Here is a 20,605-nt window from a genome sequence, read left to right as displayed (position 1 = left end):
CTTAAATTGAGATATATTCCTCCTATCTATCTGTGGAAAATGTGACTTCCCACAGGTTCTTTTCCCTATGCAAATGGTCTGTATAATTAGCAATAGCCAGATACTTCTAAGCATGCTTATTTTAAAATTTCAAGCTTTCTAAGAATCAGGGTTGGAGATTTCATGTTTTCTCTTTTTCTTTGTTTTTGAAATAAGTATCTGTATTTTTAACGTGATTTGAAAGTTCGTTTAACTTAAAAGCCAATGGTAAAACCATTTATATCCGAGTTGTAGAAAACTGGATAACTGAAAGATTCATATGAACTTTACTCTCAGATTTTCCAATGATCATGAGCTTGGAGAAAATATTTAACTTCTCTGTGCCTTAGTTATTTCAATATTAAAATTAATACAGAGAAATAAAATATATGACAAGAAATTAAACTACTCATAAAAAGGTCCATTATAAATTTTACACCCATTTCTGAATGGATTCTTAAATGGTTCTGAATGAATAACATATCAAATTACAACTAACCACAAATGCATCACCACCAAGAATAAAACAAAGCCCATTTTCCTAATTATGTAAAACCATAATGAAAACTCTCAAGATAAATGTTCTTTAGTATTTCCAGGTTCACCTGTTTCCAAAATAAGGCACATCAGAAACCACGGACGAATCTTCGGACTGAAACAACCAGAATGCTTGAAAAAAAATTTTTTTAAACACCTCTCAGAGTTGGCACAACGGAACAGAAACTTCAAACTTCCCCCACCCTAGATGCGCGCCCAAGCAAAGCCAGGGACATTAATAAAGAAGCACCTGCCAAAGCCAGCTTTTGCTCTTAGGGTTTCTGCTGAATCCTGCACAGACACTGATGTTCTGCTCTGGTAACTACATAGGAGGAGATTTAAAACTCAAGGCCCACCCAAGGTGATGAATCAGCTTAAGTGGAGACCCTGCATATAAAGCTGGGGTCACAAAGGGCTACATAAGCAGTGAAAGTGTGAATTAAAAATGGCCCTCCTAGGGAGCCTCTCGGTGGTAAGTTCTGTATCTTGATTGCAATGGCAGTTAAAATAATCTACATATGTGATAAAATTGCATAGAACTATATGCACATTATCACATAAAAGTACATCCAGAAACTGTTGAATCTGAATACAGCTGTGGATTGTACTGATGTCAATTTCCCGGTTTTGATATTGTGCTATAGTTATGCAGGAAGTTATGAAAGACTTGACATTACAAAACTCCGAGAAGAAAACATAGGGGGTAAGTTCATTGGCAAAAGTCTTGGCAATGATTTCTTGGATTTAACTCTAAAAGCAAAGGCAACAAAAACAAAAATAAATAAGTGGGAGTCTATCAAACTAAAAAGCTTATGCTCAGTAAAGAAAAGTATCAACAAAATGAAAAGGCAACCTCTGAAATAGGAGAAAATTTTGGAAACCATGTATCTGGTAAGGAATTATATCCTAAATAGATAAGGAACTCATACAACTAAATAACAAAAAGCCACCAGTAACCAATTTAAAAATGGGCAAAGGATCTGAAATAAACATTCTTTCAAAGACATACAAGTGGCCAACAGGTAGATGAAAAGGTGCTCAATTTAGAGCAGTGAAAGTACTGTGTATGATACTGTAATTATGGACACGTGACATACCATATTATACATCAGTTCAAATATATAGAACATTTAACACGAGGAGTGAATCCTAATGTAAACTATGGATTTCCGGTGATGATATGTCAGTGTAGGTTCTTCAATTATAACTGTGTACTACTATGGTGGGGGATGTTGGTAAAGTCCAAGACTAATAAGCTAAACATAACAAGGTAGAATAAACTAAAAAAACTAGAAGAAAATAAGAACAGAAATTAATGAAATAAAAAAGACACAGAAGGATCAACAAAGCCCAAAAGAGACAAACCTCTAGTATTTGAGACAAAAAAAAGATAGAAAGCCTAATAAATTAATTTTGCAATTAAAAAACTCAACTATGATGCTGTAGAGATAAAACAGATAATAAGAGGATATTAGAAAGATTTATAGGAACAAAGATTTTACAATTTATTGTGGAAAAAAAGTCTCTCCTCTAACTTATCACTGTCCCTAAAGAGATTTCTTATCCTTTTCACCGTGGGATTTATATAAAGGTTGTCCTCTCATCTCTTCCACCAAATATAATGCTACTTCTCCTTTTATAGCTCTTTTTCTATGTGGAAATGACTACTTTAAAACTTTATCTTGACAGTTAAAACTGTTGATAATGTAATAACTAGTGAAAAGCATCCAAGTTCTTCCCTATTTCTTGTCTTACTCAAGACTGTCAAAACTCTTCTCCTAACTAGCCCTCTGGCCAATGAGCAAACTTGCATGCATGCATTCATTCATTCATTCATTCATTCAAAGGATATTTAGTAGAGCACTGCAGGCTAGGCCCAATGTCAGGCCCTAGGGATACTGGGTTCCTGTGTGGTTCCTGCCCTAATTCAGTTTATAGTCTAGTTGGGGATTTATAGGCAATAGCAAAACAGTTAATTCTATAAAAGGTTAGGTATAGAATGCAATTGGAAGCACGTAAGTGGGACACCTGACCCAGACCTAAGGGTCCAGAATTTAACGGAGTTCAGAAAAAAAAAATCCCAATCTTATTTCATATAATGAAAAAAATTATTTCAGGCAAAGGAACAATAGGTTCAAAGGCCCAGAGGTGTGAGACGGTAACATATCCAGACACTTTGAAGATACTCTGAATGGTTCGCATGGAGAAGGAAGGAAGTAAAGCCTCAGGCTAGTGAGGCTTCAAGCCAAAGACAGGTCCTTCCATCACAAAATGTCCGAGAATGCACTAGGCCCAGCCTTGGGGATGAAGATTTGCAGCCCACAGGTCAGGCTTATCTAGCAAATTGGCATTTTCTCCTCTGCCATAAAAGTTACAGAATTTATGTAATAGTACAGTAGTCAAGAGTAGAGAAAGAGCTTAGTTTCTGTTTTAATCGTAAGAATTAAGAGAAGGAGTCTAGCGTAGAACTTGCCACATCATAAAAACCTCAGTGTTAGAAAAAAAATCATCCTACTTTGATGATCTCTTCAGTCTCTACATAAAATGTTAAATGAAAGTGAAATGATTACTAAGTGAGGGAAGAGAGGCTCACCCAGATAAAGCACACAAGAGGGTTCTGAAAAAGCAGAAGCCTGAGCAAACAGCACGAATGACCCTCAATTCAATTACTCAAACTGAGTGAATTCTACCCAAATTTTCTAATTTGATCTGTTTCATCAATCTAAAAACATTTTAATAGCATGCTGGTTAGTTTGTAATAACCGCCCCCTGCCCCCCACATTTTCTAAGATAACAAACAATTGATAATGGAAAGTTTAGGCCAATTAAAAATACAGTTGCATCTTTAAAAAACGTATTTTCCTCAATAATTTTTTAGCCTCCTGAGATATCAAATCTAAAAAACAATGTATTCTTGTGCATTTTCCCAATATAAAATTTAAATTACTATTACAAATAATACAGGTAGGCCATTTGGCTTATTAGTTTAGGTTAATATAAAAATCAAATATATTTAAAGAATTAGCTTTACAAGTTTGGTTTGATTTTTCTGTTAAAAATGAATACGGGGTAATTTTTTTTCAGACTTAGGTCATAAAATCTAATTTTTCTTTCCAATTATGTGATCCTTATGACTTATTTTCAATTCAAGTCAGAAAACATACAATGGTGCATTGATTCACTTCATTTTCCACAAAGTACTTATTTTTTTCCTCAACTTGAAATACTCATCTTTATTTTTTAAAGTATAAGATGCCCATTTTGTTTAATGTACACTTAAACCCATTTCAGTCATTATAAAACATTCAAAGTATTTTTTCAATATGAAATATAAAAAACATTCAAAATGTGTTCAAATACCATATTAACTTTAAATAAGTAATAAGAGAACAAGATGTCTTGCAAAAGATGTATTTAACTATAACTTTTCTTGAAGGTATAAGTACAGACACAATTTGAAGATAATTTATTTTCATTTCTCCAAATGCTAGAAATCATCTTGCAATTTTTAAAATGCAATTTTCCCTAAGTATATGACTTTATAACTTAAAAACAGGTTGTTATCAGTAAAAAACAATTTAGGAGGAAAAAAAAAGAAGTCAAAGACAATTTGAATGCAAAGCCAAAAATGAAAATACATTTTAATCAAGACAGCTTTGATTTAGTGCACTAGATTTTCATAGCGTAAGAAACTGCAAACTCATTAGAGCAAAGAATTCTAATAAAATGATACTTTACTAGGGAACTCACGATAGGAAAAGAGCTTTAAACTTTAGCAAGAACCAAAATGCCTAATATTAATGTCTACCTTACAAAATGCAGTGAACCTAAATGTTCATCAATGAATTAATGGATAAAGATGTAATATACACATACACACAAGGAAATATTCAGCCATTAAAAAAACACACACACACAAAGAAATCATTTGTGGCAACATGGATGGACCTTGGAGGTATTATACTAAGTGAAATAAGTCAGAGAAAAACAAATACTCTGTGATCTCATTGATATGCGCAATCAAAAAAAAAAAGGGAGCGATCAGAAAAAGAGATCAGACTTATGGTTATCAGAGGTAGGGGAAGAATTAAAGAACGTGGTCAAAAAGCACAAACTTCCAGTTATAAGATATATCAGTGCTAAGGATGTAATGTACCACATCATGACTATAGCTAACACCGCTTGCTACATGATCTACAGGAAAGTTTTAAGGGTAAATCCTAAGAGTTCTCATCACAAGGAAAAAATTTTTTCCTTCTATTTCTTCTTTCTTTTCTTTTTATTGCATGTATATGAAAAGATGGATAATAGCTGAATCTACTGTGATAATCATTTCAACAATATATGTAAATCAAACCATCATGCTATACATCTTTTTTTATAATGATTTTTTAAATGTTTATTTATTTTTGAGAGAGAGCGAGCATGAGCAAGGGAGGGGCAGAGAAAGAATCCCAAGCGGGTTCCATGCTGTTGGCACAGAGCCCGACACGGGTTTCGAACTCATAAACCATGAGATAACGACCTGAGCCAAAATCAAAAGTTAGACACTTAGCTGACTGAGCCACTTATGTGCCCCATTGTGCTGTAATCTTAAACTACAGTGATATATGTCAATTATTTCTCAATAAAACTGGGAAAAAACAATACACATACAAACTTACAGTTATAAGATGAATAAGTGGTTCTGGGGATCTAATGTACAAAACAGCTATGATAATTAATGGTATATACTAAGAGAGCAGATCTTAAGAATTTTCATTAAAAAAAGGTAACTGTAACATGATAGATGTGTTAATTAGCTTGGTGGTGGTAATAATTTTAAATTATATACATATATCAAACGATCACTTTGTATACCTTAAACATATACAATTTTTATTTCTCAATTTACCTCAACAAAGCTTGTAGAAAATACAATGAAAATACCTTAATAAGAAAAGCTTATATTGACTCACTTCCTAATTAAATTTTTCCTGGAAATGTTTGATATCATAAATAGAATCAAATTTTTTTGTCTCAAATTCACATACCTCTAGCTCTACCAACTTTGCTCTCTCTCCTTATTACAGTATTTAAGACCACTTAGCAATTCAAATCAGGAAAGGGGGTGAGTCAAGATACCCATAACTTCCTTGCCCTTAACACAAAAAGCTGCTTTATTGGCTAAAATGTAGGAGTTATAATTGTAATTGCTTTGCCCTTCCGAAACTCATCTTCCATACCATTTGAACCGTTCAGCAGGTGGTGTAGGAGGATAAACTAAAGTCTGCAATAGTTGGGTCAATAATATAATCATAAGGAACCAAAGAAGACCTTAAGTATATAACAGGAAACATAGCTTTAATGTTTTCCTTTTTAAATTGATTTAGTCTGGGTCAGGCCTTTTGTATGTTTACATAAGGAACAGCTCATGTTGAACCATTTATACTTCTCACTGCTGAATAGGCATATCTTGGGAGCTCACTGTAAAGAAATAAAATTCATTACTTACAGCTCAGTTGAGAGCAGTAAGTTTACAGAATGTTAAGCCAGAAAATAGGAATGTAAGAAGTAAAATTTATACGTCTTGATTAAATTAAACATCTCCATTTTTATCACCAAGTGTCTATAATAATAGTAATTTTGAGAGTATACAGGGCAGGGGATATAAATAGTTGACCATCAGGCTGAGACCTACTGCAGATTTCCATGACCAAAAACTTAGCGCAGGAGTTCTCATCCTCAGAGTGCAGAAGAATCACCTGGGAGCTTGTTAAAAATGTTAAGTTCCCACCTGCAGAAACTGTGATTCAGCAGGTCTGGACTGGGACTGAAAAATATGCTTCCTCCCTTGTTTATTTTAATCAAAACTAGCACCCTTATTGATTTTAAAACCAAATTCTAATACGGAGAGTATCACATCTCTTTGACTTGGAACATCATATCTCTGGTACCTGAAGTGAAAGGAGCAAGGACAAGAACCAGTAAATCCAAGGCTATTCCATTTATAAAACAGAGACATTAATACTTGTCCTGCTTCCTTCACAGAGACCTTTAGAGGAAGCATCTCTTCTCTTCGAAAGGTCAAGATACTGTTAATTCACTTCACCCTGGAAAGCTGGGTCAGTGTCTATTTACTCATCTCCATGAACTTAGCCACAGGCCTTGACACCTGGTAGGCTTTTAACATACGAAGTTGAATAAATAACAAATATTCTTGTCTCTGCCCTTCTCTTCCCTTGGGGCTTTTAGAGCAATCATTTTTTTTCTTTTTCTCTCTTGTATCTTTATCCTTCAGGCAAAACTATGTTGAAGAGAGAGAGGTTCTCCCTAAGACCCTGCATCCTCTCTAGCTACCACCCTTTCTTTCACATTCCCTTTTAACCAGAAATTTATTTTTCTCTCAGTATTTCTATTTTTTCACAATTTATTTTCTCTAACCAAGAACAATCAGGTTGGTCACCCCTACCTGTCCTCTGAAATTTTCCTGGAAAAGATCCCCAACTGATTTTCTTTTTTTTTTTTTTTTTTTTAATTTTTTTTATTTATTTTTGGGACAGAGAGAGACAGAGCATGAACGGGGGAGGGACAGAGAAAGAGGGAGACACAGAATCGGAAACAGGCTCCAGGCTCTGAGCCATCAGCCCAGAGCCCGACACGGGGCTCGAACTCACGGACCGTGAGATCGTGACCTGGCTGAAGTCGGCCGCTCAACCGACTGCGCCACCCAGGCGCCCCCCCCAACTGATTTTCTAATTATCAGATCTAAAGGGTGACATTTATCCTACACAATGGACTACTACTTGGCAATGAGAAAGAATGAAATATGGCCTTTTGTAGCAATGTGGATGGAACTGGAGAGTGTTATGCTAAGTGAAGTAAGTCATACAGAAAAAGGAAGATACCATATGTTTTCACTCTTATGTGGATTCTGAAGAAATTGAACAGAAAACCATGGGGGAGGGGAAGGAAAAATAAAAGAGAGGGAGGGAGGCAAACCATAAGAGACTCTTAAAAACAGAATAAACTGAGGGTTGATGGCGGGGGGTGGGAGGGAGGGGAAAGGGGGTGATGGGCATTGAGGAGGGCACCTGTTGGGATGAGCACTGGGTGTGTTGTATGGAAACCAACTTGACAATAAATTTCATATTAAAAAAATAATAAAGGGTGACATTTAGTCATTAACTCACCTAACCTTTTTGGATATTTGACAATTCAAAATGGCAGTGTAGCATGTGGTGAAGAGCACAGACTGCACACTTAGCCTGCCTTGATGGATGATTCTAGCTCTGTCACAAACCATTGGGTGTCTTTGAGCAAATTAAAGTTTCAGTGCTTCATTTTATTCATTTGAAAAGTGAAGTCACTGAAGAGAGTCAAATGAGTTGTTTCATGCAAAGTAGTATCTGACACCAAGTAAATGATTTATATATATTGGAAGATATTATTATAGAAATGTTTTTCATTATTAAAAATTTCTTCCATGAGCTTGTGTGGTTCCACACTCCCTCAACTGTCCTTCTTTAATCTCCTTTACTAGATTCTTTTCTGTTTGTCCCTTCAATATTAGTGATTTCTAGAGCTCCATCTTCATCTTAGGTTTTGTATACATTCATCAGCACAACTGATTCACAAATGCCAGGATATGTACTTCTTAATTATACCTCCAATAAAGGAGATAGGTTTCCTAGGACCCCCTTACATTTTCTGACCCAGCCCATGCTATGATGAATGACATACATTTGCAAGACAGTTGGCTACCATTAGAGTTCCATGGTCAAAGAAAGTGCAGTATAATTAAACTGTACTAGGAACATGAATTTTATTTTTTCAGATTCCATTTTTAAGTAATCTCTACACCAAACATGGCACTTGAACTTACAACCTCGAGATCAGGAGTCATGTGTTCTACCTGACCAAATCAGCCAGGTACCGCCCTAAGAACATGAATTTTCATGTCACAATTACATTCAAATTCTGGTTCTACCACTTACAAGATATATATCCTTGGAGAAGTCAGCTAACTCAGTGAATATCAGTTTCTTCTGTAAGGGGATACTGGTACCTACATAGGTTTTCATGGGGATTAAGTGGTAATTTCAATTAACATGTTTAATAAACTATACATGACGCCTGGTTATTGTTATTGCAACAATGGATAAGAAAGCAGCTTTGGTCTGCTTTCAGACTGAATCCACTAGTCTCACTCCATATTATAAAATCCAAAAGTACACTGAGGATACAGAGACTTGTGTTTAAACAAATAGGCTCTATAATAATTCCTTGAGTATAAACAGAACATTATGTAAGAAATGATTTCTCTATAATTCCAGTCCAAGTGATAAAATGAATACTAAAACATTCATCATGTATTTCACATTCTCAAAAGAAAGAAAGGCTTTATAATAATAGAGGAACAAAAATAGAGTCATCTAATTATTAAATTTTCTAAGAATTTCATACATTTCACATTAAAATTACTTTTTATTCAATACAAACTTTTTAATAAATAAGAAATTTTACATCAACAAATGGTTTTATGATGGGGCAATAATAAAACTCACCTTTTTTCCAGTTATACAAATATTAAATGGTCATGTGCACAAATCCACAAAACATGACAAAGTAATAATGACAACAATATTTATCATTTTTTTCCCTCTGATGGCTAAATTATAGGCAATTTCATTAGTATATAACATACCTCTGAAGTTTCTCAAAATATTCTTATTGGTTACAAAAGTAAGAAGCTAGATTTTCACATTCTATCTTAAGGAAAATATAAGCTTTGACGTTTTTTTTTTCTTTTTTTCTCCAGCAAACAGTTGGAGTTGAGCTGGTAAGTACTCATCTGCTCATGAAAGTTATAAATGGGGTACAGACTTGCAAGATGATTTAAGAAGATACAGAGTATACAATGTATGCTCAATGTGAAAAGTATATCAAACTATACAAAACTCTGATCACATAAGAAATATATTTAAAGAAATGAATTAAATGAACATGCACTGCATTGAAGAATTGTTGATGTCATCAAAGAACCCATGTGTGATCTCAGAGAAATTACTGAAAGATACACTAGAATATAGACAAATGGAAGTGCTACCTCAATTTTGTAAGAAAACTGTTTTTGATCTTTAACGACATTGATTTATTCATTCATTCTTCAGAACGTTTCTGAGCACTTAGAATAGAAAGTGATATAAAGAGTTATATGAATTAACTAAGAATAAATCAAGACAAACCTATTCCCTTTTTTGGTTATATTACCATGACAGCACTGAGAAAACAACATCACTATTATAAAACTTGATGTTATAAAGATGTGCAAATGACTAAGTTTAGATACTTTTTAGAATATACTGGAGCGGCACCTGGGTGGCTCAGTTAGTTAAAGCATCTATCTGACTTGGGCTCAGGTCATGATCTTGCAGTCTGGGCCCCACATCGGGCTGTCTGCAGTCAGTGCTGAGCTTGCTTTGGATCCTCTTTCCCCATCTCTCTCTGCTCCTCTCCTGCTCGCACACTCTCAAAAATAAAAAGTAAACATAAAAAAAATATATTTGAGAAATACAGACTTGACAAAAAACATAGTAAAATGGATTTAGAGCTGCCTTAATACCAGATCCAAATAATAACTAAAGTTTCTAATAACATGACAGGATTTGGCTCAATTCAATAGTTTTTATCATTAATTTTAATGAATTCATATAAATCACTCTTATCAAATTTTCAAAAGACCAAGTTGGGAAGTACAGCTAATAATAATGAATGAGAGTATTTAGGATTCTATAGTATCTCAAAATACTGGAAGAGAGTCAAAACTAATAAGATGAAATTTAAGAGGAACAAATACAAAATTCCCATACATAGGATCAAATAGCCAACTCTGTAAGTACAGGATGTGAAAGAGACTGCTTGACAACACTACACACACACACACACACACACACACACACACACACACGAACAAAAGAAAGCCTAGAAAAGTTAGGCTGGCTTATGAGAGAGAAAAGAAATAACAAAACCATTGTAGCCTTTTAACTTTTAAATACATTACATACACTGCACACTATGAAGTTTCACAGGATTAGGCAGTCTCTTCCTTATTACACTAATAAAGTTGTACAACTCTTAAATACTATTCTTTCATTGATTTTCAAACATTAAGTTTTAGAATGAATTGATTTTATATGCATAGCTTCGATTAAAATAATATATAATTCCTTGACAACATGAGATCCAAGAGATTTTTTTTAGAATGTTACAATATGATATTACAGGTGCATTCAGATAAAATCCAGATTTCTAAAAAATGCAGGTACCTGGCATAAAAGTAAGCTTCGTTTATTTATTAGAGTCCAGAGTGGTCTGATTTAACAGTGTATTTTACTACAATTCCCACATAGGTGATTTTGAAAAACTAATTGTCAATTTAGCAATATCCTGCATTCTTTAGGTTTCTTTAAATTTCCTTTCTTTAGACTTCTAAAGATAGTAATATAATAAACAGATGAAATTTATAATGTTTCCTTATTATAGAGATAGACCTCCTACTTGCTTCTAATGTTTCTACAACATATCTCTGGCAACATTCCTGATTTATGATTCTTCTATAAAATCTACCATTGGCTGCAAATCAACTCCTATCACATAAATTATGGACCATCCAGACTTTATTCCAACTATGTTAATATCCTTTTTCATTCTGAGATTTTTCAAATCTTTATGCAATTTTTTTCATTTTGTTTACTCAAAATAATTGCTTTTGGTAGTTAATGGGCTCCCTATTTATTTTTAAATCCAATTTGAGTATCCTAGTTGAAACTTTCTACAAAATTCTCCATTCTACTACCATTTGTAACATTCCCTCTATCTTTACTAATCAATTGTTATCTATTATCTCCTACTCCTAAAATATGTTTAACAAAAAAAAGACTTCCTTTCAAAAATCATTTAAATCAGGATTCAAAATTGTTCAAAATCTCTGCTAAAGGTTTTCAGTGATAACAGTAGTATTTAAACACACTGGTCAATAATTAAAAATGAAGTTTTAAGAGACTATTTAATGACCCAGAGAAATGTTCATAGAACATTACTAAACAGGAAAGGCAAGTTCTTACTACCTTTATGATTATCTTCTAAAATAAGAAAAAACCCTTTAACCTTACAAGAGTATTTATAAAAAGAGTGAATTGCAGAGGAATTAGCTGGACTTCATGTAAAATAGTCCTCATTTTAATTTGCCTAAGAAATCATTAATATAATTTTTAATAAAACCATCTCCATTTATCTCTTATGAAATTCATTTTTATTAGTATGCCTATCACTTGAACCTTCTTCTCTTTAATTACATTATTTTATTCCACAATATTCTGATTCTCTTACCAAACTATTAAGTATTTTTGTACTGCAAAATATATAAATATACACAGTAATAATATTAATACCACTTTAATTTGCATACAGTGTAATGGTTTGCAAAGGGCTTTTCAATATTATCTCTCGTAAATCACCACCCACAGGATGTGATACATAGAATTTATTTTGCAGATGCTGATGATTCAGGTAAGGAGGCTGGGTAAAGGCAGAGTCCAAATTGGAAGCCACACCTTCCAACTACAGATTCAGTCTTTTCTATACCTAACAATACGAGAAGTGGTCTTCGTAATAAAATGTAAGATTGTATTTTATTGTAAATGTATACAGATGGGTGAAAAACCGAGAGATTTCAGATTAAATTAAACGAAGACAATATTTCCAAGATTATAGAGTAGATTTACAATAAGACATTTGATGGGGAGGGAGCCTTTAGACTTGGTATATAACAAACCAACACCTTTCAAAAAAAATATTGCCATGTTATTTTATATAGTTTATAAAATATAGAATTGCTTCAGGGGAACCTGGGTGGCTCAGTCAGTTGAGTATCCAACTTTGGCTCAGGTCATAATCTCAAGGTCGGTGAGTTGGAGTCCCGAGTCAGCCTCTGTGCTGACAGCATGGAGGCTGGAGCCTGCTTCAGAGTCGGTGTCTCCCTCTCTCTGCCCCTCCCCCACTCATACTCCCTCTCTCTCTTTCTCTTTCTCTCTCAAAATAATAAATAAGCATTAAAAGAAAAGATAATTGCTTCAGACCAACAAATATCACAAAACTTGGGATCAGGAGTCAAGAATCTCAAATTTCCGTAAAATAACCATTAAGCAACTCTCCATTTGTAAAGGAAAACAGTACTTTTAAAAAATGCTATCAATGGTTTGGGAAATCTCTTAACATATGATCTTAAAAATATAAATATCTCAGGGGCACCTGGGTGGCTCAGTCGGTTAAGTGTGTGACTTCTGCTCAGGTCATGACCTCACAGTTTCTGAGTTCCAGCTCCGCATCAGGCTCTGTGCTGAGCGTGGAGCCTGCTTGGGATTCTCTGCTTCTCTCTCTCTTGCACGTGCTCTCTCTCAAAATAAATAAACTTAAAAAAAATAAATACCTCTACATGCAAAATAATCAGAATAAAGACAGTTTAAGGAAAGGTACCAAGCAATAATCTTCTAGTCAATAATCAATACACAGACTCACATTTGACTTAAAAATTTGGTATATTTTCCCTATTGTATGGTAGGGTACCACCCTTCTATCACCATATATTAGAGGGCACATATCTATAAACCTAATCACACGAGGGCATCACAGCACTGAAGTATTGCCTCTAGTTGTACAAATATTTTTACCTAAGGGTCTTCCAGGCACTCCCAGTCCTATGACAATCTAGTTTCTAGTGCCTATTATCACAGTATTAATACTAAGTGTTTGTCACAATGTAGAGCAACGGCAACTCTCACACTGAGCTACCGGAAAGGTAAATCTGATACAATCACTTTGGAGAACCCTTTGGTGACACCTAGAAGCACCGAAGCTGTCCCTAACCTATGACTTAGGAATTCCACTCCTAGATACCTTAGAGCCCATTCTGTCCAATACAATAGCCACTAGCTGTATGTGTCTATTGAAAATTATGTCAGTTAAAATTCAACACAATTTAAAAAATATAGTTCCTTAATTCACAGTGTAAGTGCTCAACAGACATATGCAGTTAGTGGCTACTGTATTAGAGCAGATACAGAATATATCCATCACTGCAGGAAGTTCTTTTGTTAAGCACTACCCTAGAGAAACTATTATATATGTATACAAGGAGAATACTGAAGAATATTCATCACTACATGTGATAGAGAAAAATTCAAAACTTAAATGTCCATTATTGGGGGGAAAGATTAACACGTGGCATAGTGACACAATGTACTATTAACCAGAAGTAAAAATCTATGAATGAGATTAGGAATATCTGAGTGGTTCTTACATGCATAAAGGCAGAATTAAAACAAAAAGCAAGTTGCAGAACAGAGGTATGTAGTGGGTATACAATGCAATTTTTAAATTTTCTGTATTATTCTGATATAGTTCTTCAATACAAAGGCTTTTAAAGCATACTGTTTTGCTTACTACAGCTCTATAGAATGTCTTGAAATCTAGGATTATGATACTTCCAGCTCTGTTCTTTGTAAGATTGCTTTGGCTATTCGGGTCTTTTGTGGTTCCGTACAGATTTTAGGATTGTTTGTTCTAGTTCTATGAAAAATGCTTTGGTATTTTGATAGGGATTGCATTAAATCTGTAGATTGCTTTGGGTAGTGTGGACAAATATTGGTTCACCTTATCCATGAGCACGGAATGAGTATCTTTCCATTTTGTCATCTTTAATTTCTTTCTACGGTGTTCTATAATTTTTGGAGTACAGGTCTTTCACCTCTTGGTTATATTTATTTCTAGGTACTGTATTCTGGTACAATTATAAATGGGATTGTTTTCTTAATTTCTCTTTCTGCCACTTTATTTCTGTATACACAAATGCAGGAAATTTGTGTGATAATTTTATAACCTGCAACTTCACTGAATTCATTTATTAGTTCTAGTAGTTTGCCTTCCTGGTCTGATTGCTGTGGCTAGGACTTCCAGTACTATGTTGGATACAGTGGTGAGAGTGGGCATCTTTGTCTTGTTGACCTTAGAGGAAAAAGTCTCAGTTTTTCACCATTGAGTATGATGTTGGCTGTGCGTTTTTAATATATGGCCTTTATTACATTGAAGTATACTCCCTTTAAAGCTACATTGTTTATAGAGTTTTTATCATGAATGGATATTGTACTTTGTCAAATGTTTTTTGTGCATATGTTGAGATGATTTTTTTTAATTAAAAAAATTTTAATGTTTATTTTTGAGAGAGAGAAAGAGATAGAGCACAAGTGGGGGAGGAGCAGAGAGAGAGGGAGACATAGAATCCAAAGCAGGCTCCAGGCTGTCAGCACAGGACCCAATGCAGGACTTGAACTCAACAGCCATGAGATCATGACCTGAGCTGAAATTGGAAGCTGAACCTACTGAGCCACCCAGGAGCCAGAGATGATATGTTTTTTATCCTTTCTTTTGTTAATGTGATGTATCATGTTTGATATGTAAACACTGAACCACTCTTGCATCTCTAAGATAAATCTCACCTGACTGTCCTTAAGGATTTTTTTTTTTTAAGTGCAGTATTGGATTAGGTTTACTAATACTTTGTTGAGGATTTTTCCATCTATGTTCATCAGAGATACTGGCCTGTAGTTTTCTTTTTTTTTAGTGTCTTTAGCTGATTTTGGTGTCAGGGTAATGCTAGTCTTATAGAATGAATTTGGAAGCTCTTCTTGGTCTCTTAGTTTTTGGAATAGTTTGAAAAGAATCAGTATTAATTCTTCTTTAAATGTTTAAATGTTAAAAGCAAAACTGAACTACTGGGACATCAAAATAAACAGCTTTTACACAGCAAAAGGCAAAACAAAAAGGCAATCTGAATGGAAGAAGGTATTTACAAATGACATATCTGATAGAGGATTAATAGGAAAAATATATAAAGAACTTATACAACTCAACACACCAAAAAATCCCCCAAATAACCCAATTAGAAAATGGGCAGAGGGCCTGCAACAAACACACAGAAATGGCCAACAGACACACGAAAAGATGCTCAACATCACCAGCAGGAAAATGCAAATCGAAACAACAATGAGGTATTACCTCATACCTGTCAGAATGGCTAAAATAAAAAACACAAGAAATATGAGTGTTGGTGAGAATTGGAGGAAAAGGAACCCTCGGGGCACTACTGGTGGGAATGCAAACTGGTGCAGCCACTATGGAAGACAGTATGGAGGTTCCTCAAGATATTAATTACACAATTACCATATGATCCAGTAATTCCACTACTGTGTATTTACCCAAAGAATACAAAAATACTAATCTGAAAAGATATATGCACTCCTTTGCAGCATTATTTACAATAACCAAGATATCAAAGCAACCAAAGTGTCCACTGATAGATGAATGGATAAAGATGTGGTATACATATAAAATGGAATATTACTCAGCTATAAAAAAGAATGAAAACTTGCCATTTGCAGCCACATGATGGACCCAGAGGGTATACTGCTAAGTTAAGTAAGTCAGTCTGAGAAAGACAAATACCGTATGATTTCACTCATCTGTGGAATTTAAGAAATAAAATGAAGGAAAAAAGAGACAAATAAAAAACAGCTATTTAAATATAGGGAACAAACTGATAGCTGACAGAGAGGAGGTGGATGGGTGGGGGGAATGGGTAAAATAGGTGAAGACGATTCTCATATTGGACCATATTGGATGCTTATCATGATAAGCACTGAGTAACATATAGAATTGCTGAATCATTATATTGTACACCTGAAACTAACATAATACTGTGTGTTAATTATACTTGAATAATAAAAAAGGGCCAAGCAGAATTACAGTGTGGTAATTAAGAGCTCCATCTTGCTGTATGATCTTGGACAACCGTGAGTTTCGTTTTCTCTACTATAAAATGTGAGTAATAGTACCAAGGAGTGTCAAAGGATGAGGTGAAAATCCAAGGAGGTAAAACGTGTGAAGGTATGCTGTAAAAAGGAGGTAAAACGTGTAAAGGTATGCTGTAAATTATAAAATGTTATGAAATGTTAGTATTAAATAGGGCTTAAACAACAAACTGCAAATTATCTGAGAATTTTAAAAGTGATATAAACCATCTGAGTAGGTTGGATAAAGGCAGGATATGGTTTTTGTGGCATGTAAAAAAATTACACTGGGGCGCCTGGGTGGCTCAGTCGGCTGAGCGTCCGACTTCGGCTCAGGTCACGATCTCGCGGTTCGTGAGTTCGAGCCCCGCGTCAGGCTCTGGGCTGATGGGTCAGAGCCTGGAGCCTGCTTCCGATTCTGTGTCTCCCTCTCTCTCTGCCCCTCCCCCGTTCATGCTCTGTCTCTCTCTGTCCCAAAAATAAATAAACGTTAAAAAAAAAAAATTAAAAAAAAAATTACACTCAGTTTGTCAGTGATATTTTACTTAACTCTGCATAAGGACTAAAGGTGTAATCCTTTCTCCAATTTAACCAATACAGCACAACCAGATTAAGTAATTATTTAAATTTTTTAATGTTTATTTATCTTTGAAAGAGAGGGAGAGACAGAGTGTGAACAGGGGAGGGGCAGAGGGACACAGAGAATCTGAAGCAGCCTCCAGTCTCTGAGCTATCGGGCACACAAAGCCCGATGTGGGGCTCTAACTCACCAACCACGAGATCATGACCTGAGTCGAAGTCGGACGCTTAACCGACTGACTGAGCCCCAAGTAATTATTTTAAAAATGTTCACTGTAGTAACTATAACAGCTAATAGAAATAAGTATTCAGTAAATATTTCTGAAAGCTTACTATGTGCCCATCAAATTCAGATGCTTTGCATGCATTAATTTATGTAATCCTCGTTACAACCCTATTAGGTAGGTGTAATTATTATTCCCATACTGCAGATTAGGAAACTTAGACAGTTAAGTACCTTCTGTTGACCAAAGACATTCCGCTAGTAAGTGGAAAAGCTGAAATTTGAATCCGGGCAGCCTAGTACCACAATCTGTGCTCTTCAACCACCTATTATATGCTTGGCACGGTGTTTAATTCTCCAAAAATAGTGCAAACCTGATCAGAAATGCTCAGAACTGCCCCATTCACCCAGGCAATGAAGCACAAACTCCTTAACCAGGAATTCAACACTTCTACAAGGTCATCTCTATCACTCTTCCCTACCTCTCTCTCATTATGCCCTTGTAATTAATCCTCTGATACAACAAGAAGAATGCTTAGGTCTCTAAATGCACTTGCCTTCCTTCTTTGACTCCTTCTTTGATAAAATTCATTGTATCCTTCAAGGGTTTCAACTAGTTGTAACTCTTCCATGGAGATGCCCTCTGGGTACTATAGCCCCAGAAGACTTCTCTATGAGAAAATCTCCCTTATCTAACATCTATAATCAAGATGTGATTAATTACATGGATATGAATTAGGACACTCTGTGATTCTAAACAGCAATGCTGTATCAAGGATATTCTGAGGCTATTCCTATCAATAATAAGTGTACATACTGTCAAGACTTGTTTTCCAAGGCTTGGCATTAGAATCTTCTTCTTTTGGAAACTTTTCCCTACAGAAATTTAATCTCATGAGATGAGGTTCTAGAAAGATGTCAATTAAATCTTGGACTGAACAGTATTCAGATTTCCAGAAATAATGAAGTTTAAATTATATTACTATAGATAGGAATTAAAAATACAGTATTTTATCCATGTATCCACAAATTAATGAAGCTGAAAATAAATCTATCAATTTTACTCAGGAAGTCTGACAATGTCATGTCATTCCTGATATGAAGATAATTTTTTCTTCTTCAGGAAAATAAAAACATAAAATTATTTTACCCTATTTTATTCTATAAAGATATTTTTATTTACTTTGGTCATCAATACCCTAACATGGCAAGAGTTAAGTATGCCATAATAAGACATTGTTGATGTTAGTCAGCAAAATATGAACTATTTAACCAAAATATCTAAGTTATATTATTTATTCTAATAAATTTTATATAAGCTTTAAATGATACCAGGGAACAATACTCTTTTATAATCTTAAAATCAGATAAGTAATATTAATCTACAGTACAGTTTCTAAGTACATTATCCCCAACGTTTTCTAAAGTATAATTAAAAAGGAAAAAGGAAGAATTAAAGCAACATATAAACAATCTAACAATGTAAAATTAGCAGTTTTTATAAACAGAACAATGACTAAAAAAATATTTAACCTTTAGTATTTGTGCTCTATACTGTGACAATTTAAGAAAATAACCCTGAAACAACAACGTTCAGCAATAGCAAAGACAAACATATAAACGATGAAGGTACAGTTGCTCAAAACAGGGACTCAAGACTACAGTGAAACCAGAGAACAATTAGGTAGTTTTTAGAATTTTGGTTACAAAATAAATACCAAAACACAAATGTGTTTCTCTCTCAAAGGGAAGGGAAAAGAAACTGATTTAGAGGAGCTGAAATTTTGTTTTACCAAAGAATTCTTCAAATTTAAAAACTTATTTCTGAGAAAGACATGGTCCAAAGTGATGGAAGAGCTAGAAAATATTTTACCAATAAACTTGAGACATGAAAGTGGTGGAAAAAAGAATTTTTCTCACACCTTAGCATGTGTGCTGGGACAAAAGAGTTCAAAATAAAATTTATGAACTGAGAATCAATGAGGTCAAACAGCTGTTAAAAAGATGCTACAAAATGACTCCCAATTTAACTGGTGATGATTTTCAAATCTCTTCTTTCTGCGAACACCATAAAGTACTCCTTAAAAATATAACTGTTTATAGAAATGAAGATGTGTTTTCTGCTTTAGGGTACCAAAAAGAAGAAAAAGAATATTCCTTCACAAAAATGGCTGCTACCAGTAAGAGAAGACAGTATTAAAGTAGCTTATAAGCATCTTTCCTATCACCAATTTATCTAACAATTATGTACATTTATTTACTAATTTATTCATTATATCATTTTATTATATTAAAATCCAGAATTCTCATTCAACATCAATATGTTTTTAAATTATACATGTTGTCTACCTATATCTTAACATGTTGGGAAAAATGAAAAAGTATACAGAAAATAATTGTACCTTTTTTATAAAGCCAATTGAATACTGTCCACAAATTACTGATAAAAGGTCTTAGTTATTAAAATATTTTTAATAAAAAATTTTCAAAATATTTTTTACTTAGTACACTATTATGCTTACAACATAATCATGATTATTTTGATCCTAAACATTAACACCATAAGCCATGATCTGAAACTGATTTAAACTATGGTGAAAATAACTTTAATTTACAATATTAGTGAAATCTTTTCTTACAAGATGAAAAAAATGCAAATGCTACAATATACTAAGTATGTAAAATATTCAGTGTTTTATATTTTAAATGTACCATATATTTCTTTACCTAGAGAAAATGATGTTTAAAAAATCAATTAATATATTTTAAGCCCAATTATAAAGATGACTAAACTATGTTCCATGAAAGTAAAGATTGTGAAAATTTTTATTACACTTTTTAGATGCTATGTATGTATCCTTACATCCACCTAACAGCTGGTAAATAGTAAGTAATCACAAATATTTTTAAAGAAATTAATAAATGGCATAATAAAACTGATAATTTAAGGAAAAAGGACAACTTATTATTTCAATATTTTAGAAAGAGCTTGTTTGGAAGCTAGTACATGCCTGTAGTCTCAATTAAATTAATGTATTAAAGATATATCCAGCACCAGCACTGAAAGAGAGACAAAAGACAAAAACTAAAAATACCCAGGTACTTGTACAAGGGGAAAAGATCAAACTGGTTCCTTAAACAAATAAACAAAGCAATCCTACACACACACACACACACACACACACACACACACACACACACACACACCAGAATAAAGCATATATTTCCTGAGCACCACCACTATTGAGTGCTGAATAACTAATGGGCAACCTAACGATTTCATACTAAAAGTATAAAAAAGATCCCAAAAGCAAATATAAATGTCATAGAAAAGATAAATATGAAAGAATAAAGAACATATTTT

The 20,605-nt window shown here is 33.9% G+C and overlaps 1 protein-coding gene across 1 annotated transcript in view; it reads right to left on the bottom strand.

Moving 5' to 3' along the window:
• Positions 1 to 20,605, bottom strand: part of VPS13B (vacuolar protein sorting 13 homolog B) — a 795,867-nt gene that overhangs the window by 294,689 nt on the left and 480,573 nt on the right.

The sequence above is a fragment of the Panthera leo genome, chromosome F2 (genome assembly GCF_018350215.1).
Source record: "Panthera leo isolate Ple1 chromosome F2, P.leo_Ple1_pat1.1, whole genome shotgun sequence".
NCBI lineage: Eukaryota > Metazoa > Chordata > Mammalia > Carnivora > Felidae > Panthera > Panthera leo.
Note: the sequence above shows the minus strand (reverse complement) of the source record. Positions and strands in the feature narration are given on the sequence as shown.